The following is a 26,658-nucleotide window of genomic DNA, read 5'->3' as shown; positions in this document are numbered from 1 at the left end:
TTTAAATTTGACTTTGAATACTTGAAAGGCATCAGATTCAAATTCCAAATATCTGACATGAAAAGGGAGAGAAAAAAACTGATCCACCTCAGTTTTGTGCTCTTTCCCCTCACCCCCCCCCAAAAAAAAAAAACTAATGCAGTGATTGAAGTTGTAGGCAAGGAACCAAAAAATATTTCCAATTAACTCACATTGAAATTCACAAATGACAAGGACCAGTGAAATAGAAAAAGTCTCTCTCTCTCTCTCTCTGTCTCTTTGTCTCTCTATCTCTCTCTCTCTCATGGCTAAACATCCATTCAGAGTACCATGCATTGAATACTGCAACAATATATGTAGATTTATTTGAGAAGATTTGCACAGGAATAACATTGTCTCCTACTGATTTTTATATTAACATTTATACAGACAGTAATCACAGATTCAGAGGCCTGATGGAAGATAAAAATAATATTTTTATCAAATTTGAAAAACATTTCCTGCCTCTACAGAGGGATTCCCATTAGTATTTATCAGGTCCCTAAAATTGCCCCAAGGGTACTTAATTTGGCTCAAATACCAAGCTGTAATCATAGTTAAATAGCTCTGCCAAGGGCTACAAAGCCGGCTTCACAGGCAAGATTCATAACATAATCTAATTTCTTTTACTTTTTCTTAACAGAAACCACAAAAGAGACTTCAATTTGCTTTTTCTGGATGCAAGGACCAATGGAGAGGCAAGAATGGGTTGTCACTGGCATCCTGAAACACCTTTAGATAGGTGTTTAAGTAACTCGGATGCCAGACTAAGAAAATGAATACTAAGTCCTGGTTCTCTTTGTTCTGAGTTGACTTTGGATACTTCTCTGGTCTCAGATTCTTCATCTAAAAAATGGGAGAGGGAGGTAGACATTGGAGGATCTCTGAGACTCTCTACCTTTAACATCCTAGGATTCTAGAACAAAAAGGATATATGAGTTCAATCTCTTTTTTACTGCTTGGGAGTTTTCTTATCTGAATAGTCCCTGAACCATACTTTATCTGAGGAAGGCATGACCTCAACTGGTCATATAGGAAAAAAAATTGATTGTATTCACACTGGGAATGATTTGAACCTGAGGGAAAATAGCTAGCATCTTCAAGTCTCATATCAAAAGCCACTTTTAACAGAAGACCTTTCACAATTCCCCCCTAGATATTAGTGCCCTCTTTTTTTTCCAGAAGTTATTTTGTGTTTGCTTTCTACATATTTTGTAGTTATTTATCTATCTACACATTGTTTTTCCTTGAGTAGAATGTAAATCTCATAAGAGAAAAAATAGGTTTTTCTTGTTTTTCCCCTGAGTAGAATATAAGTCTCTTGAGGAAAGGAACAGTTTTGTTTTTCCTCTTTGTATCCCTAGGGCTTACCATATTGTAGATTTTTGAAAAATACTTTTTGAATCCAATGCAGTAACATTCTGTTTTTCTACAGAGTAAATTCTCCATAAACCAGGATATAAGTCAGTAAAAACTGTAGTAAGATTTTTGGGACAGCCTGTAAATGAAAGAAGCATTTAGGACAGAGAATAGACAACCATAAAAAGTTATCTGGAGCTTTCCTAGAAGGTCCCTTTGCAACGTCATCTAGGAAGCAAGAAACCATGGCTATAATTCTATTGATCCCCTCTTGACATAGGAAATGATTCTTAAACTATTTGAAAATAACATTTATGCTAGTAATTGGATATCAACCATAATTTATTCATTTTTAATCTGTATATCCCTCCATGAAAATTACTCTGATACTTCATTGTGATATGGACCTAATCTTGGGGCACAAACTCTGGCACATTTTAGTAAGCTAAAGTTTTGAATCCATATTGGCCAGAATCCCTGAAGATATACTGGGTGCCTGTCATCACAGACTCAGGCTAATTTATCTCACATAGGCTTAACACCATAAGATTGGCCACCAGGTACAGAATTTTTTCAGTCACAGAAATTCTTAATCATCATCCTTTAAAAGGCATGTAAAATTATTGTCTTCATTGGTGGAAGGAAAGACCATTTCAATAAAATTTTTCTTTAAATCCACTGCTTTTTCCACCAAATAAGAACATGGGACTGTGTTGGAATGTGAAGAATAGTCAGCAATCAATTGAATTTTTGAGAAGGTAGGCTCGAGTAAAATATTTCCAAGATTGTTTTAACTTATGCAAAATGTGAGAAAAGTCAGCATGAGGCTAATGGAAGCTGCTGCTCAATCTTGGCCGACATTGCTGGCTTTGATGAATGAGTCCCACAAAGCTCTGAGCTCATCACTGTTCTGCCAGCCACTTTGCACTTCATCCAAAGCCCACTATGCACAGAAGGGCTTCATTAGGCTGCTAATGGGTAAACCCTAAAGATGGCATAATAGGCTGATTCCAAGAAAATGCTTTAGCTCATATTATTTAACAATTATTAAAATTATTTAAAAGCTGCACTATCCTTGACACCATATATATATACTTAAAAAGGAGAGGGTCTTGTACTGACTAATGATGTCTCCTTTTAAGTCACTAGTTGGATGAAACCCTAATGGCCTGAATTTTTATCTAAGTATTATTTGAAATGAACTAGAGGTCTTTGATCAAATTTTCCCTACTCCCACCAATAAAAAATACACCCGTAAAAGAGATATATCATTTATTCATTAATAACATCCCTGTTCAGCACAATGAGAATGTATACCTACTGAACATTAGAAGCATTATCTTTGTGTTTATCATTTGCACATATATAATTTCATCTGATCCTAAAAACAATCCTAAAGGAGGTAGGTATATCAGCTATTATTAGCTGTATTTTACAGATAAGGAAAATGAGAGATTAAATTAAATTACCAATCATACAAATAAAAAATTATGGCACTGGGACTTCAATCTTTCTACTCACTATCTGTCAGAACATGTCTTGAACTCTCAGTGGTTTTATTATGTCACTCACTCATAAATAGCACATAGCAGAGTCAAAGACTAAGAATTGAAAAATCAGATATTCTAAGGGCAGCTAATACTCATGGGATTGTGCATCCCTAATGAGATAATCATAACCCCTCATGGGACAGATAGCTAGGTAACATAATAGAAAGAGTGCTGAGCCTGGAGTCAGGGAACTTAAGTCAGTTCAAATATGATCTTGAACACTTTCTAGCTGTATAAATAAGGGCAAGTCACTTAGCTTCAGATTGCCTGAGTTTCCTCATTTGTAAAATAAGATAATAGTAGCATTTACATACCAAGGTTGTTGTGAAGATCAAATGAGATAATATTTTAAAAGTACTTAATATAGTGCCTGGCACATATTAGGCAGTAATATAAATAATAGTTATTCATTATTATTACTATTAGATTTTCAACTGAAGAAATAAGATTACAGCAAATGAGCACTTGTTTTGCTGTTAAATGTGTCATGCTTGATTTTTACAGCTTTCTGGTTACTTCTCCCTGAACCTAACAATTCCTAGGCATCATCAAATAAAATTACTTGATGCCTTTGACTCCTAGATTTACCATGGGTCAAAACAGCAGCAAAATACAGTGCTCTCAGCCACTATCCTGCTCAGAAAACTTAAAGGATTCCTAAACATTGCCTGATGAATAAAGTTCATATTATTTAACTTGATAATAAAGATCCTTTACCATCTGCTTCTGGCCTAGATTGATCAAAACTTGTCTTTTAACTTTCTTCATGCCTTTGCTCATATTTACTTTTTAAAGTTTTCCCACTCTATTTCTTATACTTCAACATTTAATTCAGTGACTTCTCTCTAAAAAAAAAAATGATAACTGTGGAATTAGAAGGGAATTTAGAAGCATCTTATCTAATCTCATTTTCTAATAAAAAAAAAAATAAGGCCTAATTGCTTGCACAAGGTTACACAGATAGCATGACAAATATGAGTTGTAGTCCAAAATCCTCTGACTCCAGATTTAGCCTTCTCTCTACTGCTTTTTCCATTAAGTTTTCCTTGATCCCCTATAGCCTAAAATATTATCTCTCTCTGAATTTGCATAGCATCTTATAATTCTTTTAGATACTTATATTCTAATTCATGCTCTATTCTAGTTCTTATCTATCATTCTCTTCTGGTTATTTATGTATAATTCTATCAAGATGTTCATTCAATTATTGGACAAAGATCTCATATTTAGAATACTAACAGTTAAATTAATGTTTTTTAGTTGGTCTAAAAATGAAGTGATCCTCATTACCCCACTGACACCATCACTACAAAAGCATTCTATAGTTGACTTTTGTTTCTTAAGTTAATGTGATCAAAGTATTTATTGCCAAATGGAGAGCAGACTAATGAAACGTCTCTATAATTAGCTAAGTCAGCTCTTGGAAATCAGACTCAATGTGTTGCTAGAATCTCAAAGTTTTTCCATCACAGCAGATCATTTAGAGACTTGGCCCCACTGGCACAGCCTTCCATAGTCCTGAATCACTTCTATGCCATCATGAGACCTTGGATTAAGTCTGTGTGAAAGACTTAAAATAGAAAATCAGATCAAAGTCAGACTGTCCTTTGGAGAATTATATGTTGAATCCAAGTGACAAGATGACCACCACTTTTATAGTTCTATGAGTATAAGTCTGCCGTTAATTAGCTCTGAGACTTTAGACAAGTCACTTACTTTCTGTATTTATAAAATTAGAAAATTCCTCTCAGGGAGCTCCTAGGAAATATTGCACAAAAGATTTCTTTATTTTTAGTTAGCAAATAGATACGCACAGACAATTCATGAGACAAAATGTCATAAAGGAAAGTAAGAGAAGGAGGAAAAAAGGAGAGCAAAAGAAATTTTACTGACTTCATTGTACAGAAGAAACTGAATCAATAAGGAACGAGTGGGATTTGGGTAGTTGAACTTCCAGGAAACAAAGTTGTTCGGTTTTACTTTTGAGGCAGGTGTTTACACCTGTTTAATTAAACAATGTACTGTTTGCCTTCTAATCCCTTACTACAGGTGTGAAGCATGGTTAAAAACCCAGGAAGTTTTTGATGGGTTTTTCCATCAGCCACATATACATAACAAAAGCAGAAATGTAGGCCAGAGCGTTTCCTAGGTCCTTAATGTTGGCATTATCCTGTACTCTCCACATAACCAATTAGTTGCCAGATCTTACAGTTTCTACCTTTACATCTCTCAAATCTAACCCTTTTTTTACCTTACAGAATACCACCTTAGTTTAGGCTCTCATTACTCTTCACCTGAATTAATGCAAAGCCTCCCTATTTGGGTTCCCTGCCTCTCTAGTCTCTCACCACACCAGTCCACTTTACATACTTGTTACCAAAGTAATTTTCCTTAAACTCAGTTATAATCAAGTAATTTCCCTGCTCAAACAACTTCAGGGACTTCCTTTTACCTCTAGGATCAAATAGACACTTTTCAATTTAACTTTTAGTCCCCTATACAACCTGATTTCATTATCTTTGCAGCTTCATTGGACATCACCCATTCTTCTGTACTGGTCTTTTCTCTATATTTCATGTGCAACATTCCATGTCCTATTTTCATTCTTTTGCGTGAGATGGGTTTTTTGCCTGGAATGCATTGTTGCCTTATCACTATTTCACTCTCTTAATCCACCCCAAAACTATTGAGCCCAAACATCATCTTCTGTATAAGTCTTTGCTGATCCTCATCCTGGCTCTGCTCACTCTTTCTCATATTACTTTTCATTTAACCACTTTAATTTTGTTCTCTTTATATTTATGTGACACATGTGTAAGCATATGGTACACATACAGTAATATCAATTACATATATGTGTATATATGTTTGTGTGTATACACTTATAGACACATTTTTTGCCTCCCCCAATAAAATGTAAGTTCCTCATGCGTAGGAATTGTTTTATTCACTGTATTAATGTCCTCAACTTCTGGAACAGAATATATACTTAATACTTATTGAATGCTTCATTAGCTTTGCTTTTGTGCCTACTCAGTTATTTGCATGGCCAAGAATCAAAGGATAGCTATGAAATAATCGGTATTTCAAACCTACACAGTTCTTTGGGCTTTTTTGGAGAATAGATTTTTTTTTTTAGGCCAGTCAAATTTAGCAGTGGGGGTGGAATATATTAACTTGTTGCGAAACTAATATTAATAAGTTCTGATAAACCACTGCCATCGGACCAGCCGAGAATAGATCTTAAAATGAATTGAAGGAGAATGAAGACTGACAATTAGGAACACACTCGAGTTAAAGGAAACTTTCTAACTCTTAAGTCAGATAGATTCTTGGAATAGAGATATTGATTCTAGTAACAGTAGAAGTGAATTAAAGAATATACTTAATCCTAGACAGAGTACGCCACTTGATTTTTCTTCCAGATTTGGCTGTGTGGTCACTGAGAGATGCCCATTATTCTAGAGCTGCCAACATTCCCTAGAGCCAAGATGGTCATAAAGCAGGCTGAAAAGATAAATATAAGAAGCCGTCAGCATAGAAAAGTCTGGCAAGTATAAGAACAGCAGAAGACATATGCAAGACAAGAAGAAATAATTTGCCCAGTTGGGAGAAGATCCAAAGAGAACAGTCTGATTTTTTTTTCCCCTGATAATATATAGAATTTGAACAATTAGTTGTCATTTCTTGAATGTACCCTAGCCATATGCATTGCCTATATGTATACCCTACATACACATTCCATAATAATATCCATTCTTCCCAGTGATTGTTTGTGTTTATAGAAGAATAGATCATAAGATTATGGGGAAAATATTATATTGCTGCTTGTCTTACTATGACATTTATTATGGAGCACATGCTTTGTACTAGATAAATACAGATAAATTGAGTCTCCATAATGTATCTACAAGATCTCATGGATCTGAGAGATGCTCTAGTGCTATAACTAATAAGCTTCTACCATTGTGCATCCCTCCATGATTATCAATTAATATATACTAGTCAGCCCGACAATTAGCTTTTAGAAAGGTGTGTTTACCAAAGTCATATAGTTGGTATCACTGGTACAAACATTTATCCTAAAAAATCTATGACATACTCTCCCAGAAGTATCTACAGAGTCCAGAGGAAAGTTTAGAGAGCACACATAGCAAAGAGATAATTTATAACTGTTGGAAGTTCTTTTGCTTGAGTCCTTAGATATTCTGCTTAGTAATGATATAGATTTTTTTTTGTTTGTTTAGGTTTATTTTTTCTGATCTCTCGATAGAACTTCAATTTTGTATCTAGTCTATCCTTAGCACTTAACTCAGACACTAACATCAGTTGTCCCATTAAAAGAATGCCAAAGAAAAGATGGGAATTCCAAAATCCTTCAAGCCCCTTCAAAGTTCCCAAAGTCCTCCTTTGATAAAAGGGAATGGAGAAAAGGAAACCAACGTACTCTCTTTTCCCCCCTTCAATCAGTTTCTCCTTCTGTTTTTTTTTTTTCTTAGAGTGTTGATTGTTCAAATCTCAGATTCCAACTATCCCTGTTTCTAGATTACAGAGTGCATGAGCAAGTCTTTCTGCCAATTCAAATAGGTTTCATATTTTATTTATAGAGGTATCCAAGCCTTGTTCAAATTTAGAGGAAATGGAGGTTTTAATTATCTAATCAATTTATTAAGATGTAGCATCTTACCCCTTACTCTAAGTAAAATAAGGTAATTGATCAATTCACTCAACGGTCCCCACCTTACAACTGAACACTTTTGGTTTTGAATAATTGTGTCTGACTAGTTAAAGTAAATACATCAGTGGGGGCCAATAAGCTGAAGTTCTGATTGGAATCAAATTCACAGAGTATCTTTAACCTGAACTTAACTGGTAGATATTATCAGATTCCTAAGTAAGAGAAAGACAGAGAAAAAAAAATGGCCTTTAAGTAATTGCCTGGCAGGATTTAACCAATGTTAGTATGTATCTCAGGTTAGCTCTGACGTACTTGCTATTGTTTTTCAAGTGAACTAGCATTTATTAAGCACCTAATATGTGCCAGTCACAATAATGATTTGTATCACATTGCTAATTCTCTCATTGTGTCCTATCCTTCACAAACCTATTTGGTATTTTCTTGGCAAAAACACCAGAATGTTCTGCTATTTCCTTCTCCAGCTCATTTTCTAGATGAAGAAACTGAGTCAAACATGGTTAAGTGGATTGCTTAGGGTCACACAGCTAGAAAGTATTTGAGATCAGATTTGAATTCAGGAAGGTGAGTTTTCATGACTTCAGTACCTACCACTTTTCAAAGGCTGAAGAAAATAGAGATAGAAACTATCTAGAAGAATTGGTTTATCCAGAAGATTTCATAGTTTTGGGGAAGACCTTGGAGGATCGTAAGGAAAAACTAATGTAAGTATTATATTGTCCTGAATAAAACTGTCTAGAACTGACAATTGACAAATGAGGGGACTGAGAGGATTAGGATAACAAGTGATGGTGGGAAAGGAGTGAACCACACAAAGGACTCTATCTTGTGACTCAATTCTGGAACTATTCAGTCTCCTTTTTATTCAATTTTGGGTCTAGTCTAATTTCTGTATTGTGAGAGAATTTTATTAAATTTCAGGAATTATAAGAAAACTTTATTGCATACTTTGAACCTAACCCTAGCCCTATGTTGCTGAGAAACTGGACCAACTCTACCTACTGTTTAGAAACCTTTCACAAAGGACCCAAGTTACACTAACCAGAAACCTGGTCATGTATGAAGATAGATGCAATAGATCTCATAATTAGATATCTCAAACAACCCATGTGTCTTAACTGAAAACTGGTTGTGATCAATCAGCTGTTATTTTCATGCTCATTCCATTATTCACAGACAGTTATGATGGAAGGACACCTATTTTTCTGATTTCAGGAAATTTCACCTGTTGACTCTTCCCCTTCCAACTTGGAAATTCTTGAATCTTTACTCCACTGAGAAATTAGATGATCTAATATTGTATCCTGGTTAATTGTTTCCTTTCAATGAATTGTCCTTACTTGATTGTTTTTAATATATAAAAAGCTGTATGAATTAAAAGTCCAGTGCCAAAACTAGGGAAGTCAACAATTCCAATTTGTAGGGCAATTGGCTTATATTGCTTATATCAATGTGCTCTGAAGTTTGAACCTTTGTTTCCTCAGTCATTTCATCCTTCACCAGTCACAAAAGAATCAGTTCTTCAGAGCCTTTGGCAAGTATGTAAATTATAATGTTTCAACAGGAAATGTGCAATGATTCAGAGAAGATAATATGGTTTATCAGCAGGTCATATACAAATATTCTTTGAGAACTAAAGACTTTTCTAGGATTTTATTTCACTTGTTGGTAAAATAAAAGGACAAGAAAAGCCAAACCCTTTTTGTACTATTTGAAAATGATTGGTTCAAGAAGAATAAACAATATTTCAAGGATTTGACCAACTGTTTTATTCAAGTGTTGGAATCCTTACTAACTGCTAACTAATTAGAGTTGATCTAATCTTACAAGAAGATTTTGGCCAGAACCTGAAACAAGGTACTAAGTAGAACTAATTAATACAAGGCTTGTGTTCACACCTTTACTCATTGGAGTCCACAAGTATGCCAGCTTCACAAAGTACACTTTCTAACTTCAAGGGAGTCCACACCTCCCTTAAAGCTCTTTGGGCCAGAGAGCACTATGGGAGAAAACCCATAATCCCATTCTCTCAGAAGATTCACATATAAGGCGAGACAGCCATTCCAGAATACATTTTTTCCTCTTGGCTGGCTGGTCGCAGAAGAGAGTTCAGCTGGACTCGAGAGGAGCGACTCTGGTGGCAGAAGAAGGGTTTTCAGAGGATAAAGCTACGAGTGGAGAGTTCAGTGGACAACCAGATTCATCTTCATCTCACACCACTGTAGTTGGTGGCTGGGCTCCCCAGAAGGAGACAAGAGAGACATTCCATCTCTGTGTTGGTTGGAGGCTGAAGAAAGCAGAGGCAGAGGCTGAAGGCCAGAACCTTTGGATTTGGAGATATTCGAAGGGCTCTAAGCCTCTAAACCGGCTGTGCTTTGAGAAGAACAAGAACTCCAACATTTGAACTCATAACATTCAAGCACTAATGTTTATTTCCCAAGCAACTCAATTATGCTGCACACTGATATTAGAACAAAAAAATTGGCTTGGGGAAAGTCCTTTACCAAGGCAATGACGATCACAAAAATGGATCACATTTGCTAGTAGAAGATTTGTTGGCAATGATACTTGCTATCCTATGCACAAATTAGAATTCTTGTCTTTGAAAAAGATCATCATTGACAAATTCTGAGAGTACACTGTTGTTGTTGTCCAATCAGGTCAGTCCTGTACAACTTTTTGTGACCATATTTGGGATTTTCTTTGCAGAGAATCAGGACTGCTTTCCCATTTACTTCTCCAGTTCATTTTGCAGATGAGGAAACTAAGGTAAACAGGTTCACACAACTAGTATATGTCTGAGGCCACATTTGAACTCGGGTCTTGCCAATTCCAGGCCCGGCACCATATCCATTGGACAATCTAGCTGCCCCCACATACATAGAATTTAATTTGAAGCAAGAATCTGTGACTCTGGCCAGCACTAACTTGACTAGTGACCATAAGAGTTAGGTTGTGGTCATCTCTTATGACGGATAGTATGAAATTGTTGGGGAAAAGAACAGGCACCAGATTTATGGGGAAACTGTGGCTTGGCTCTTTTCTCTACTATGCTATTCCATTAAATGGTTTTGCTTTGACTTAATTGTGTCTTCTGGCTGATTAATAAAAGTGAACACATTGGTGAGAGCTTGTGAACTCATTTTTAAAATTTTTTTATTAAAGCTTTTTATTTTCAAAAGATATGCATGGATAATTTTTCAGCATTAACTCTTGCAAAACTTTGCATTCTAATGGAACTAAATTTTTAATGGATATGGAACCTGTGATATCTTTTATGAGGGCTCTAGACAAGACTGTTCAGTTGTTACACTGACACAACAATTTCCCCAATGGAGATTTCCCATTACTATTATATCTATACACAAGACCAGTGTGAAGTAACTGTACTAAGTTCTTAATTAGGTGCAGGAGGGAGTATACAGAGGCATCTTATCACCCAAGCATTAAAATGAGGTTGATGATCAAGTAACCTGTAAAACCAAGATAATTTTTCCCCAAGTCAAGTAGCCACTGGAAAGCTTCATTACATGCCTCAAGTTACATCACTTAGCAACAGCATTTCAAAAATTCAGCTTATCAGCATGATCACTAATAAGCTAGTAAGCTGCAAAACTAGATACATTTGCATTTCAAAATAAATGAGAATAAATGTCAGATTGTGTTTCAGAACATAGCCACTTTCCTTGTGCTAGCTGCATTGAATTTTAAAATTGCAATAATATCAGAGATATTTTTGATGCAAAATCTTCCTCAGTTTAATTTGTCCCAGTCTGTCCATATAAATGACTATTGTATGCCATACAGTAACATAAGTTTGCATTTGGTTTCCACAAAGACAAATTTTAGAAACAGACCCCTTATAGGAGGATCATAGTAGCACAAATAAAAACAATGTTGAAAGACTACAGAATTTTCATCAATTCCAAGACAATTCCAGAGGACTGATGTCAAAACAAGTCTTCCATCTCCTGGCAAAAAATAGTGGTAAAGGTAAGGAACGAAGCCTGCATTTTTCAGACTCAGAAAAAGGACAGATTTGTTTTGCTTATCTTTAAAAGGAAAAATGTGTGTGTGTCTGTGTGTCTGTGGGTGTGTGTCTGTGTCTGTGGGTGTGTGTATATGATACTGGAAAGTGACAATGATTTCTTTTTAAGGTATCAATAAAACAAAAACAAAAGAAAAGGAAAGGGATGCCTTTTTAATTTTAAAATAATTTTCCAGTGGAAAAAAAAGATGATATCTTACTTTTCCCAATGGAGATATCCCTTTACTCTTGTCATGTTCATACACACAACCACCTTGAATTGGCCATCCAAAAATTTCTAGCACCACAGAATTTAGAGCCTGAAAGGTCTTTGAATGCGATCTAGTTCAACTGCTTCACTCTATAGATAAGAAAACAAGTCTGCAGACGTTAAGCAGTTTGCTTCAGGTGACAAAAGCAATAAGTAAAAGACCTGGGATTTGAAACAAGTGAACTCTACATCTAATTTTCTTTCCATTTCTTAATAAGGCAGAGAATGATGCATGGAGGCATCTTATTACCCAAGCACTAAAATGAGTTTGATGATCAAATAACATATATAGAAGCCAATAAGATTTTCCCTCCCCCAAATTTAATTAGGCTTTCCATTAGCCCCTACTTCCTATGAAGGGTCAATAAAGTAATATTCATGAACTGTGAAAAGAGAAACACTTTTATTCTTGCCTAGCATGATTACTATGACTTTTTCCTTGTTCTCCATTGTCTTCTGGACTTTCTCAACAGCCCAGGGCAATGAAAAAATAATTAACCTATAACTGCCTGACTAAAGCATCTTTAGTAATTGATCTCCAATTGTAGCAACAGACAGAATGGGTTTTTGGAGTAAAAGTTACAAGTAAAATCAAGGTTTTGTGGAACTTCCCATGATGTTGTGGTGTTGGCTATTAGTTATGCAGTCATTTCAGTCATCTCTGACTCTTTGTGACCACACTTGGGGTTTCCTTGACCACCATACTGGAGTGACTTGCCATATTCTTCTCCAGATCATTTTACAGATGAGAAACTGAGGCAAACAGATTCAAGTGGTTTGCCTAGATTCACACAGCTGCTAAGTGTCTGAAGCCAGATGAGTCTTTCTGATACCACAGTCCCCACTCTATCCACTATACTATCTAATTGCCCCAGATTTAGCTTAGAGTTGAAAGGAACCTTAGAAGTCATCATATTCAGCCCCCTTTTTAGAGATGATGAAAATGAGACCTGGAAAGGCAAATTGACCTCTCTGTAGTCACATTTATTGAGATTTAAACCAACAGATCCAACTCTTACTCCATTGTTCCATCATTACTGAAAACCTGCAAATATGTTTTATTGAATTAGCCCAATGAGGCTGTAAGTCTCAACTCCAGGTTCATCCCTGTCCCACTGGAGCCTTGGACTACAAACCTGGAGCAACTCTGGGTACGTTTAAATTAGTTTTTACCTTATCACACTTAGATCCAAATTTCCACATACCTTCCATACCACCCCTTTTGTTATGTTGCTGTCCATATCCGTGTCCCCTCCAGTTCCCCTTTTATGTTTTAATTGTCCTTCACTAAAATGGAAGATCCTTGCTGGCAGGGACCACCTTTTTTTCACCTGTATCTCCAGTGTTTAGCATAATGCCCAGAGCATAATCAATGCTTCCTAATCTGTCATTCTCCTTATGAACTTTATGCCATCTCAGCACCCAAGTTTCACAAGGATGGTAGTGATCATATCCATCAATATATACTGAACTAACTAATTGACCCACATAAATGAACTAACTAGAATTTTCTTACCTGAAGTCAGGAATTTCTGATCCTACAAGATACTATTTAAGATCAGAAAGAGCTCTGGCAATCCCCCCCCCCCCCCAGCCAAAAGTATATTTGAACAAAGGTAGCTGTGTGTAGTATCTCTAAAATATATGTAGTTAACCATTCTGCATTCAAGAAGCTTTTCTCCACCTTAATATTGTGAGCCTTGAGGCTAACAAAAACACATTTTTTATGTCAAGCAGCTAGCTTCCAAGAAGTGAAAACTCAGGCCAGCAAAGGAACAGTACAAAAAAAAAAAAAAAAAAAAAAAAAAAAGAACCAGTTAGATGTGTGAAGAAGCCAGACAGGGCAAGGAAATATTGACTGTTTTCTTGTGTGATCAATCATCAAAAGCATGACAACAAATGCAAGGCTGTCTTCACCTAGTGCTCACAAAACTGAAAAAAAACTATTTCCTTAAGGGAGGAATTAGGTCCTCCCTCCCTGCCCCCATCTCCAAGGAAGAAAGCTATACTTGTTTGGTTATTGTAGGTGCACTCACCTCTTCCAGTGGCAAAAGAATTCACCTTGACCCATAACTTTTGTTCTCATCCGAAGCTTCTGGAAACATGGAATAGTTTTAAGGATGCCAAAGAATCCTGTTGTAAGAAGATGAAAGAATAGCTTATTTTGGACAAGTTTGTTGATGGAAAGTGCCAGGAAGAGATGGGGAAAATAATAAGAACCTTATTAAAGGGGGCATTCCTTGCTAATAAGTTGAACTATCAATACAAAACATCATGAAGATAGAAGGGGCTGAAGGATGAGAACCAGTTAAGTTACTAAAGTTCACAGGTGGTAAGTTTGGCTTCCCAAAGACCAAAAACCATGTATACATTCAAGTCCATGATGCAAAAATATTTATATTTAGATTATAATTTTAGGGCTAGAATTTAAATCCCAGAGATCTAGTGTCTTCATCTTATAAATGAGGAAACAAAAGCCCGTAAAGAGTGTTTTGAAAAAAGTCACATAAATTTTAAATAGCAGACCAGAGATTTAAACCCAGATCTATTGAGTTCAAATCTATCCATGGCATCATATTGTCAAATATCCATGTTTATAAAAATCTATCACATGCTTGGACTCAGAATAAAAGGCACATATGAGAGATTTATAAAATCATAGATAGGATTAAGAGTTGGAAGGAAAATAATCTAATCCCATGTCCTCATTTCATATAAACTAAGTAACAGAGAGCAAAAGTAAGTTGTATAAGGCCCTACAACTAAGTTATTAAAGCCTAAGATTCAAATCTAGGTTTTCTGACTCTGAATTTGGTGCTCTGACCATTTTACTTGTTGTTCTAAAGCTGTCTCTACAGCTTCTCTCAGGATATGTTCAGTTGTATCCAGAACTGAGAATCCCAGAGAAATAGATCCTGTTTCAAGCAGACTTCTCCCATGAATTTTCTAGGACTCAAACCTTTTACCTGCTCTATATGTCCAGAAGAGAACTCACTATCTTTCCCCCTAAATCTCCCTCTTCTCCAAACTTTCTGATTTTTTTATTGAAATAATCATCAATATCATTCTACCCAGTGTGTCTGGTCCTGACTTTACTCTCCCTCAAACCCCAAATCTAAGCTGTTGTCAAGTTTGTCTATTTTTACATCCACAAACTTTCTCACATACATCTTCTCATAGCCACTATTTTCCTGTAAATACTCACCACATCACACTTGATTTATTACAAATAACCTTCTAGTTGGTCTCCCTGCTTTCAGTATCTCCTCTTTCCTTTCTTTTGTCTATGATGGCTACCAATATAATAGCCCTAGCCATGTCATTTTCCTATTTAAATAACCTTCAATGCTGTCTATTGCTTCTGTAATAAGAATCAACAAGAATTTCTTAAGTGTTTACTATGTATATTTGTGTCATATTGTAGATACAAAGACACAACTGAGAGCCTCTGATCTCAAGGTATTTATATATTGAGGGGAAAAGCACAAATATATATACCTACATATGTATGTGTAGATATGCACATATATTCATATATAAACATTATATACACATATACTTATCTATATTCATACACACATAAAAATGTGTACAATATGAATACCAAATAGCTTGGAGAAGGGAGTATGTGGGGATGAAATGGAAAGGTTCAGTGGAGAGGGTAAAGCTTGAATTTAGTCTAGAAGGAACCTAGATGTTCCTTCAGTGGAGGGACTCTATTCTAGTCTGGGGGGACCATCTGGCTTTGAAGTTCTTGCATAATCTATCTCTAACCTACCTTTCCAGACTTAAATCAAACTACTTCCACATATTTAAGACCCAATAAGATAAAATAGGTAGATAGATAGATAGATAGATAGATAGATAACCTGGGAACCATTAATACTGTGGTTCAACATCCAGCCATTCTGGAGAGCAGTTTGGAACTATGTTCAAAAAGTTATCAAACTGTGCATATCCTTTGATCCAGCAGTGTTTCTACTGGGCTTATACCCCAAAGAGATACTAAAGAAAGAAAAGGGACCTGTATGTGCCAAAATGTTTGTGACAGCCCTGTTTGTAGTGGCTAGAAGCTGGAAAATGAAAGGATGCCCATCAATTGGAGAATGGTTGAGTAAATTGTGGTATATGAATGTTATGGAATATTATTGTTCTGTAAGAAATGACCAGCAGGATGAATACAGAGAGGCTTGGAGAGACTTACATGAACTGATGCTGAGTGAAATGAGCAGAACCAGGAGATCATTATATACCTCAATAACGATACTGTATGAGGATGTATTCTGATGGAAGTGGATCTCTTCGATAAAGAGAGCTTTAATTGATTAAAGATGGACAGAAGCAGCTACACCCAAAGAAAGAACACTGGGAAATGAATATAAACTGTTTGCATTTTTGTTTTTCTTCCCGGGTTGTTTATACCTTCTGAATTCAATTCTCCCTGTGCATCAAGAAAACTGTTCGGTTCTGCAGACATATATTGTATCTAGGATATACTGTAACCCATTCAACATGTAAAGGATTGCTTGCCATCTGGGGGAAGGGATGGAGGGAGGGAGGGGAAAAATCGGAACAGAAATGAATGCAAGGGATAATGCTGTAAAAAATTACCCTGGCATGCATTCTATCAATAAAAAGTTATTTAAATAAAAAAAAAATACTGTGGTTCAAATGGCCCTGGATAAAACATTTAATCTCTCTATGCTCCAGTTTCTTTTGAGGACTTTAAATTCAATTACAAAGAAGGTGCCAACCTATTATAGGAAAAGAGTTTCCTTATCTGAGGGTTCCCCTACCAGCAAAATCACAGATCTTATCTCTGTGCTCCTACACATAGTCCACATTCTGGGCAAATTGAGTATTAGTTATTCCCTTAACACAAAGGCCTCCAAAACTATTTCTATGAATCCTGATATTCTTTCAAGGCTCAGTTCAGGTGCTACCTTCTCTATAAGCCTTCCTATATCTTGTACCAACCTCACTCCAAGTTATTAGTAATCTCTCATTCCTCAAATTATTTTATATTTACTTACTTCATATCAACCCTATTAAAAATATAATCTTTTTGAGGAGAGGGATTATTTCATTTTGTTTTTGTCTCCCCGGCACTTACAATAGTCTTGTACATAAGTACTGTTTAATTAATGCTTGTTGAATGCTAATGTAATGTAGACCAGTAGTTCTCAAACTTTTTAGTCTCAAAAGTCCTTTATAGGACTGCCTGCCATGTGGGGGAGGAGGTAGAGGGAGGGAGGGGAAAAATCGGAACAGAAATGAGTGCAAGGGATAATACTGTAAAAAATTACCCTTTCATGGGTTCTATTAATAAAAAAGTTATTTAAAGAATTAAAAAAAGTCCTTTATATTTTTGAAAATTATTCAGGATTCTAAAGAGTTTTTATTAATGTTGATTATATCTAAATGTTGAGGTTCAAGAGACCCCCAAAAGGTTGGGATTGCAGACTGGTGTCATGAGGTATCTCAAAAGAATTTGCAAGCTTGAACCCATCTCTAAGTCAAGGGACAAATTTTATTATAATCATAATACCAATTGAAGGGGACTAAGTTCCAAAAGGATTTAGCAAAGAACCAGGAGCAAGAAGATCAACTTATGGGAAAAGACAGAGAGATCTGGTTCTTCGTGTCACTGACAGGATAATTTTATGGCTTAGAAATAGAACTGAGGAATGGTCTGGTATGTACCTCAATATTGGATTTATGGTTTAAAAGTGGGGTTGAGGAATAGTCTGGCATGCACCTCACCATCTGTCTCAGAAACCCCGTTATCACTGACCAACAACTGTTATCTGGCAGTCAGCAATGTTTCTAGGATTATATTATTCCTAAAGCCAGGAGACTATAGGATCCTTGACAAACATATTGTTAAAATAGCACTTCTAAAGTCTGGGGGACTCAGGATTACTGCTATATTTCTTGTAGAAGCTGCACCCTATCATAAATATCATATATAATTATGAAAATAGTTTTGGTCTCCCAGATCCCCTGAAAAGGTTTGGAGACTACATCTTGAAAATTGCTGAATTAGGCAGTTATCTTAGCCTCTGCTTCTTTTGTAGTGAGTGGAGTAGTAGTTACATATGTGAAAAGTTCCTGATTCAAGGACAATTGGAAATACAACTTATTTATCTTAGATAGAAATTACACTGTCTCCTAAGCAGACATGTCCTGTTCCCTGTACTGCTACTGTCAAATAAGAATAAAGTATTTTCAAGCTTGCTCTTAAAACATGACCCCCTGGTAAGAAACTGAGTGACCTTGTCTGTCTCTGGATAAACAAGAGTTATGTCCTTTCTGCACCCTATAACAAACCCTCTTTTCCTCCGTCCTTCCCAGCATCAGTTCCACTCCCATTTCTCCTTATATTGCAAATGTATCTCTCCTAGATTTGAATTGTATATCTTATTCTCTTATCACCAACTGTTTTCTGGTCTCAGAATATTCTGTACTTCTGTTTCCACTTTCTCCATCAGTTCTGTAATTAAGCTGCTTTATTGACAAAAGGAAATTTAAAGAAAAGAAAAAGGATAGTAAAGAGAAAAGAGAATGGCTTTATGCATAGAGATAGCTAGCTTCTTTCCCCTCCCTTCAAAGTTAAGTAAATTAAAGGCACCTTGAATCATTCAACAAAGAGAATAACATAACTGCTAAAGTCTCTCTATTCCTCAATTTTCTTGGGGACTAAAGACCTCATACAGACAAACCTGTAATGCAGATGGTTCACTGATCTACAGACAAGTAGCAGAAAGATTAAATTCTGGTGAGTTTATTTCTTGACACTTCTACTTATTTAACAGCCACTCTCAGTCCAAGGCATTTTGAAGATCAGGTTTTCTACATTGCCAGGGGCCAGAAACACCTGAAGACTTGAACTCACAGCAAAAAAGTAATGAGGAATGAGTCATATTCGTTTAGAGTTGACAAAATTCTTTATATATTTGCAATATGAAACTATTATCTGAGGAACTGTCTATAAAATTTCCTTCCAATTTTCTGTTTTTCTTCTTATCTTGGTGACATTTATTTGTACAAAAAAATTTTAAATTTAGTGTAATCGAATTATCCATTTTACAATTAACTTTTCTCTCTATTGCTTATTTGTAAATTGTTCAATTGTTGCCACATGGAGAAGGGGGAAGGAAAGGGAAAAAATTCCCATAATTTTATTATTTACTTAAAAAAGAATAGCAAGTTGTACATATAGATTTTCAGTTTCATGTGCAATCATCTTTTAAAAAATTATTATACTATGATATGGAAATGCTTGTTTTATTCCATAAAAATATAATAAATAAATGGAGGGGGGCAAGAAAAGCAACGGGGATCATGTTTACGCTAAGGGAGACAGCTGTTGTTTATTTTGGAGAAACAAGGTAAATGAAGATAAGCTCTTTCTGAAGTAATTGGAGGAAGGCAGGCCCATGAATCTTTATATTTATGAAAGAAATTTCAAATTATCAATAGCTGATTGAGTGTTAATACTTCCCTATCCTCGTGAGGAGCTGGGGGAAGTTAGGGAGCAGAGGTGGAGCCAGCTTATAAAAGCTACTTAAACGGGCCTGCCCAAAAGATCCCTTAACACTCCTGGAGAAGGAGAGATTGCCAAAAAAGAAAGTCTGTTTCTGATGCTGTATTTGTAAGTTTTTTTTTTTTTTTTTGTATTGTTTCACATTTAAGATTTATGGTTCGTGGTTTATGTTAGTAATATAGTTATGAGTTTCTTGCATTGTGCTATTTTTATAGAGAAAGGCTGTCAAATTGTGGGATGATATTTAGAGTACTATGTATTTCTTTTAGAGAGTAATTTCTTTTTTTTTTTTAATATTGTGACTTTATAATTTGAGGCAGAGTGCTTTTCTGGTTAAATACTGTGTTAAATACTTAAAAGAATACACATACGTTTGTGAAAGTTAGTATCTTGGAAAGCTTTGTGGTCATTGAAAAGCTTTGCAAGATTTTGTCATACGCCCTATTCACCAGACCTCCAGGCCTACCTAGATAGTTTGAGGGTCTGATGATACTAACTACAGGAGAACCCCCCACTCCAATAGATCTGATTTTGTGTAACATTAAATTTAAGTCCAGGGTTTCTTAAAAAAACAAAAAACAAAACAAACTCACTCTCCCCTCCTCAAAATCACAGGACTTCTTGTTCCTTTTAACCCCACTTTCCAAATAAGGGGATGAGTAGTCTTATCTGACAAGCTTTTTGCTACCTGTAATAAAATTGCTTACAACTCTCTAAAATCCTCTCCCTTTGTTCTAAGAAGTTGCTACTTAAAAAGTTCAGTTTCAGGTGTAAATCTTCTAACTTTGCTTCTTGATTTATTGATCTCCAGTCAAATGGCCCAATTGTACTCTAGGAAGATTTTAGGACCTCTAGGTTAAGAAGTTCTCCAAAAAAGACCCACATCTACTTGCTGTCAGTAAGTTACTTTGCTTTATCTTGTTTTCCTCAACTATAAAATGTTGAAAAGTCTATAATAATACCTTTTAACTCTTCAATTCTAGGTATCTAGAAACTTTTCTCTGAATAATGAAATGGGGGCTCCAGGACAAGGGAAGTGAAACTTTTAAACTTCAAGATATTAAGACCATAGTCTTGAGTGAGAAGTGCTTAAGTTCTTTCCCCTCCAGAGAACCCCCACTCAAAGTGAGGGATCATTTATCAATAGGATTATATTTTTCCAAGTACATGTAAAGATGTTTCCAACATTCATTTTTGTAAGATGCTATATTCCAGATTTTTCTCCCTTCCTTACTCTGTCCCCCTCCAAAATGGCAAACAATCTAATATAGGTTAAATATGTATAATCTTTCAAACATATTTTCATACTTTTCATGTTGTACAAGAAAAGTCAGACCAAAATGGGGAAAAACTGTGGAAAAGAACAAGTAAAGAAACAAACCAAAAAAAAAAAAAAATGAAAATACTATGCTTTGATCCACATTCAGTCTCAGTTGTTCTCTCTAGATGTCACTGACATTTTTCATCCTAAATCTATTGGAATTTTGAATCTCAGCATTGCTGAGAAGAGCAAAGTCCATCAGTTGACCATCACATAATCTTGCTGTTACTGTGTTTAGCATAGTTTTGGCTCTGTTCAGTGAGTGAGCATTTGTGAGCAAAACTATTTGCTCCTTTCAATTCCCCAGCCCAAGGAAAAGGGAATGTGTGAGTGAATATAGCATGGCTCTGACTGCTGACTGTTACTAGGAATAGATTGTGCCCTGTATTATGCCAGGAGAACCCTGGTGTTTTCATACCATAAAAGACCAGTCTTAAGTTTTTCCCCTCCCAAATTAATCTTCTTGACCAGTCGTCAGATGAACCTCATCCCTTAATGGAGAGAAACACTGAGTAGGGGAAAAAGTAAGGCTTTTCTGAATCCTCAGGAGGGGAAGGCATTATACTAAGCATTTTACAAACATTTTATTTCATCCTTCCAACAACTTTGTGAGGTAACCCCTTATCCCCATTTTACAGCTGAAGAAACTTAAGCAGACAAGATTTGCCCAGGTTCATATAGTTAGTAAATGTTTGAACTCTGGTCATCTAAGTTCTAGAAAGAAGCTCCTTTAATAAGTCTGATTCCCAGAGAGCAGCTTTCTGAAGAAACGGGAAAATCTTAGAGATTCTTTCCTTTCAAACAGAACAGTTGGTCAATCAGAACTATCAAGATTCTTCTGATTCTTGTTATATGCCTCCTTAAAGGCTCCGATTTTAATTTTTATTTCTCTACTTAAAATTTGTTATCTTTGATAATTAGATATATCAGTTCCCCTCTCCCCCTTTATAAAAAGATCAGGATTATATGTGGAAGTGACCTCAAAGCAGGGATAGAAAAAGCTACAATTCTAAATTATATAACTTTGTAGAACCTGAACTGTAGCCTGATCCCTAGGGCTCTCTGTTGGACTTGGGCAAATCCCTTCACCCATTGACTTCCATTTTCTCTCCTGGGAGTGGGGGAGAAGATGTGAAGGGGTTAGGGAAGGTGAACACCCTTTGGTTTGAGAGCTGAAAACCACTGGGCTTTTCTTTTTTGGAATTTCACTTTCCTCCATATGTGTGTGTTCTCCTTGTTCCTGAATGCCTTTGGGATAGACTACCTCCTTTTCCCAAGTTATTTTCCTCTCTCCCTCTCAGAAAGAAATCCCTTACAATGAGTAATCAATCACTTTTCTTCCCCACATCCCTCAAGAATAGAGCTCAGCTGAAGTAATCAAAGCATGATTCCAGTTCTATGCAATGTCAAGAATAGCCAATACTTCTTCCTTTCTCTGGTTTGCAAGTCTGGGTGCAATTTGAGCCATGCTATTCTTTGGTCATATACTATCTTTTGGAGGAAATTTGGGAAGGGAAAGGGGACAGACTAGAAGGAATAGGGATAGACCTTGTACTTCAAACCAGACCAGTTCCTTTAAGATCAAGATCTTCTGTTAGTATGGGTTGAAAGGGATCCCAGGTCTTGCCTGTTCAAAAATTTAACTTTCTACCTCTACACTAGTCATAATGCCTTGGTGAAAATCTAGAGAACTTTCCTCTTAAGGTCAAGGTAGTAGTTCTGAAGCCTGGAACAGCCAGGAGATGAGCATCCCCTTGATGTGACTTGTTCCTAAATCTTATCACTCAGATCCATGGGGTGGTTTATTAAAAAAAGAAAGAAAACATACCCTTCTTGCTATGGGAGGAAAATATAGTGATCTTAATGGACCAACTTGATATTGCCCCCTTCAAAGAAATAGGATTAAAAAAGAATATAGGTGAATAAACTTGAAATGCATAAAATATACTTACTCTTTTCATTTATTTATTGGCAAAGCAATTGGTGTTAAGTGACTTGTCCAGAGTGAGACAGCTAGGAAGTGTTGTGTCTAAGGCTAAATTTAAACTCTAGTCCTCCTGACTAGAAGGTCAATGCTCTATTAAGCAATTTAGCTGCTCTATGGTCAACTAACTTGTCTAGAATTAATCTTTTCTCAAAATATGATTTGAGGAAAAGACTATTGTAGATGTGTATTCCTTTCCTATACTAACACCTTTAGGGATGGATGCTATTTTTTCTTTCAGAGCAAAGGCTCATAGAATTGACCAATGCATGAAGTCTTGATGTCTGCTTCCTGGATGGACTAATTCTTACCTTCAGACTATGTCCGTGATTGGGAGTCATTTCCAAACTGGGAATCTTCTTACAGATGAAATGCTTAGAAGCTGCATGGCTGGTACAGATGGAAGTCTCAAGTTTCCATGAAGGGGAACTTGATCCCTAACTACTGGGCAGTTACTGCCCCCATGTGGAAGCCATCTTGTTTTAGAGGATCCTCTTGTCAAGAGTATAAATTATAATTTGATCAACAGACAACCTTGTAGCAAATAAAGGCAGAAAATGGACAAAATCTTCTCAGATGTTAAATAGAGCTTTATAATAAAAGCTTCTGAAACTATGCTGTGAGCAAGTTAATGGAGTCTTGGACACATCTGTTAAAGGAATTTACGGACAAAAAAATCTCTGAACTATTCTAAAATTCAAGGATCAACTCTAATCGTGATTTCTTAATCTATATAAATCCTGACTAGAGTTCCATTTTCCAAAAGGATGATGAGATCTTTGGGGACAATAAGGAAAAACAATATATATCCATGTTGTTGCTATCCCGACTGCTATATCTCTACTTCAAATCTTGGCCATTTTCCAACTGAACCCCCCCCCAAAAAAAAAAGGGCTGGGTCCAGCAGCTTTGACCAGAAAACTCTGATAGCTAACTTGGATATGAATTTTACTGGAATCTTTTTTTTTTTTAATAGATGGTACTGGCTAGACTATTCCATGTCTTCCTTCATATGAAGGACCATTAAAACTTTCCTAAATAGATAGCATTTATGCTTAAAGCTCTATATGAGAGGAGGGATTAGCCTCTTTCACACTTAGAGATTTTTGGTTTCTCACCTAAACAAGATGTCCTTTAACTCTAAATGAATACTAAAACCTTTCCCACAGTCCTTACATTTTTAAAGGTTCTTGTTCCAAGCAAGTGCTTGTTCCAAAGCAAGGAACACTTTAAACTTGTGTTTATATATTTTTTAAAAAATTGTCCTGATCAGCTGCCCTCATGTCTAAAGTCTCTAGACCAAAAAAAAAAAAAAGTCCCTCTGTTTGTTTCTTGACAGCAAACCTATCACCCAGGATGTGATGTCCTTCTCAATATCCAATACTGGAGGCTAAGATGGGGTGATGACTTGGACTAGGAGTTATAGGTGATAAAGTTGTCTAGATTAGAATTCTCTGGATTTGAAAAGATGATCATCCTGGACTTGTATTTTCTTTTTTCCCATACAGGGGAGTGAATTTGGGACTTGGTCTCTCCCTTCTTTAGAAACAGGTTCTGGGCTCTCCAGCCTTTACGAAGAAGTGGATCAGACCCAACAAAACTTAGTAGATGAGCCAGTATTCTCTTGGATGCTTTCCTTGCCTAGAGACAATAAAATGATAATGTTCTTCCAATGTACCCCACAGTGAACTCAAGTTGAAATAGAAAAAGAATTTGACATTTTACCTTCAGTCTTTCTCACTGGGCCTACTTCTAGTGGAACATTGACTAAAAATTAAATTTGGACAAACTGAACAAGGAGAGCAACTTGGATGATATCATAAAGAAAAAAATCTTGAATGATTTGAGGTCTATCAACTATGAAGATTCATGATGAAACATCGCCTGACTCTTGACAAGCAACATAGGATGCAGATTGAGACATTTTTTTTGGATATGGGCAATATGAGAATTTGTTTTGCTTGACTGTGCTTATTTGTTATAAGAGTTTTGTTTTTCCTTTTGTTCCTATGGCAGGGAGGAAGCAGGAGGAGAGACTAGTTACTGTTGAATGGGGGGGGGAGGGAAATGAATAATTTTAAGTGAATAATGTGCATTTACTGATAGAAATATTTATGAATTAAGAATGGATATCCTTAAATATTTTCCCTCTTTATTTCTGCTTTTTGGTGGCTTCCTTGGTCTCAAATCCCAACTAAAATCCTATTTTTATGAGAAGCCTTCTCTGATTTCCCCATAATGCAAGTACTTTACATCTGTTTCTCAGACTTATTTTGTATATCTTGTTTCTACTAGTTTGTCTTCTATTAGACTGTAAGCTACTTGAGAGGAAGGGCTAACTTGTTTTTTTGTCTGCCACATGATAAGCACTTAGTAAATGTTTATTGACCAATCCTAACAAAGCATTTGCCTAATGAAAATCTATCATCTTATACAGAATTTCTTTATTTTTATTCACAGCAATTCTTTGGTATTGTCAGTCCAGACCTGGCTATGTGAATTAGCTTTTCCAGTTTCATAAAGTGAATCTTTCTACTTAAAACTACTACTAAAAACTGCAGCTATTTTTTTCCTTCCCACCACCACTAGTTTTGGTTTACATACTCCTTCTGTTCCTCTGAAGCCAAGTAACTATATAACTGCTCTTAACTCTTGCCCTAATCACATTTAATTAATCTAGCTGTGGGAGTCAAAGTGGGAAAAATTTAGTTCATAATGAGCTCAGATCTATATGAGACAATAGAGCTAGAATCAACAAAGGGGGAGGGGGAAGCTAACTTCAACTTTATACCTGAAGTTTGAATAGTAAAAAAAAATTATATGTAGAGAATTATTACCTTTTAAGCCAACCTTGACCATTTGTTTTGGTGCTTTTTGTGAAATGCATCAGTCCCAAATCTTATATTTAAGAGCACTGTGAGTGTTTTATCATAGTTTGGATACAAACTCAGTCCCTTAGAGGCAACTGACCACATTTGTATGGCTCACTTTCTCCAATTTATTAAGTACCTATGTTTCAGCTACTGTGCCAAGAATACAAATACAAACCCAAAATATTCCCTGACTTCAAAAAGTTTATATTCTATTGTGGTAGGGAAGAATAACAATATTAACAAATAAGATTAAACCATTTTCTCCATTACCCACCCCCACCCCCATTTAAGTGAGGCTGAGATGCCGGGAAATTCACTCTCCCAGAGTTTTTGAAGTCAAATGGTAAGACAAAATTCAAGGCAATTATCATTGGCTCTGGATGCAGAGAATGACCTTGGCATCTTTGACCAAGCTCCAAAAACTTCAGTGCCTACTTCTGCCACCTCATGGACCTTGGAACAAGTTGTTAGCCTATTCTGCTAGAGAAAGTTCTCACATAATTGAGGTAACTTCCCTGCTCGGCAATAATTTTGAGGTCTTACCCTAACCTGATTTAACCCTTCTGACAGGATGATTTTACCAAAGAGTGGTCTCTGCAAGCTGCAAGCAGCTCCTTGGAGACCTGGGGTAGAGGGACCCTCATTCTAAGAGGACCCATGACAACATGATATGTGCATAAATTGGATTTAAATGAGGGAGAGTTGCACAAAGTAATCAGCCTTACTTTCTCCTCCAGAGTGAAAGTAGAGCTACAGGTGAGAACTGGGTAAAGATGGACACCAAATGTGGATGAGCAGACTTAAAAAGTTTTCCGCAAACCCATATATCAGAGGTGCTGGTATTCCCCGAATACCCCATATACTCAAGAATTGTAGCTATACTGAAGAAAGCAGAGGGCAGGACCCTGCCTGCTTTATGGTGAAGGTACAGGTACTTATGAAGTTATTAAGATAAAGACAACTACATAAACTCAAAAGTTAAAGGCTTCTTATCCTTTTTAAAATACAAACAC

General features: G+C 36.1%; 1 long non-coding RNA gene across 1 annotated transcript; it reads left to right on the top strand.

Annotated features, from left to right (window-relative positions):
* The first annotated feature begins 19,318 nt into the window (after window positions 1-19,318).
* LOC127562147 (uncharacterized) lies at window positions 19,319-25,211 on the top strand. The gene is made up of 3 exons (XR_007953618.1): window positions 19,319-19,575; window positions 20,279-20,365; window positions 23,014-25,211. It is a non-coding gene; the product is annotated as an uncharacterized LOC127562147 (long non-coding RNA).
* Window positions 25,212-26,658: the final 1,447 nt, after the last annotated feature.

This window comes from Antechinus flavipes, chromosome 4 (assembly GCF_016432865.1).
Source record: "Antechinus flavipes isolate AdamAnt ecotype Samford, QLD, Australia chromosome 4, AdamAnt_v2, whole genome shotgun sequence".
NCBI lineage: Eukaryota > Metazoa > Chordata > Mammalia > Dasyuromorphia > Dasyuridae > Antechinus > Antechinus flavipes.
This window is presented reverse-complemented; position numbering and strand designations above follow the sequence as displayed.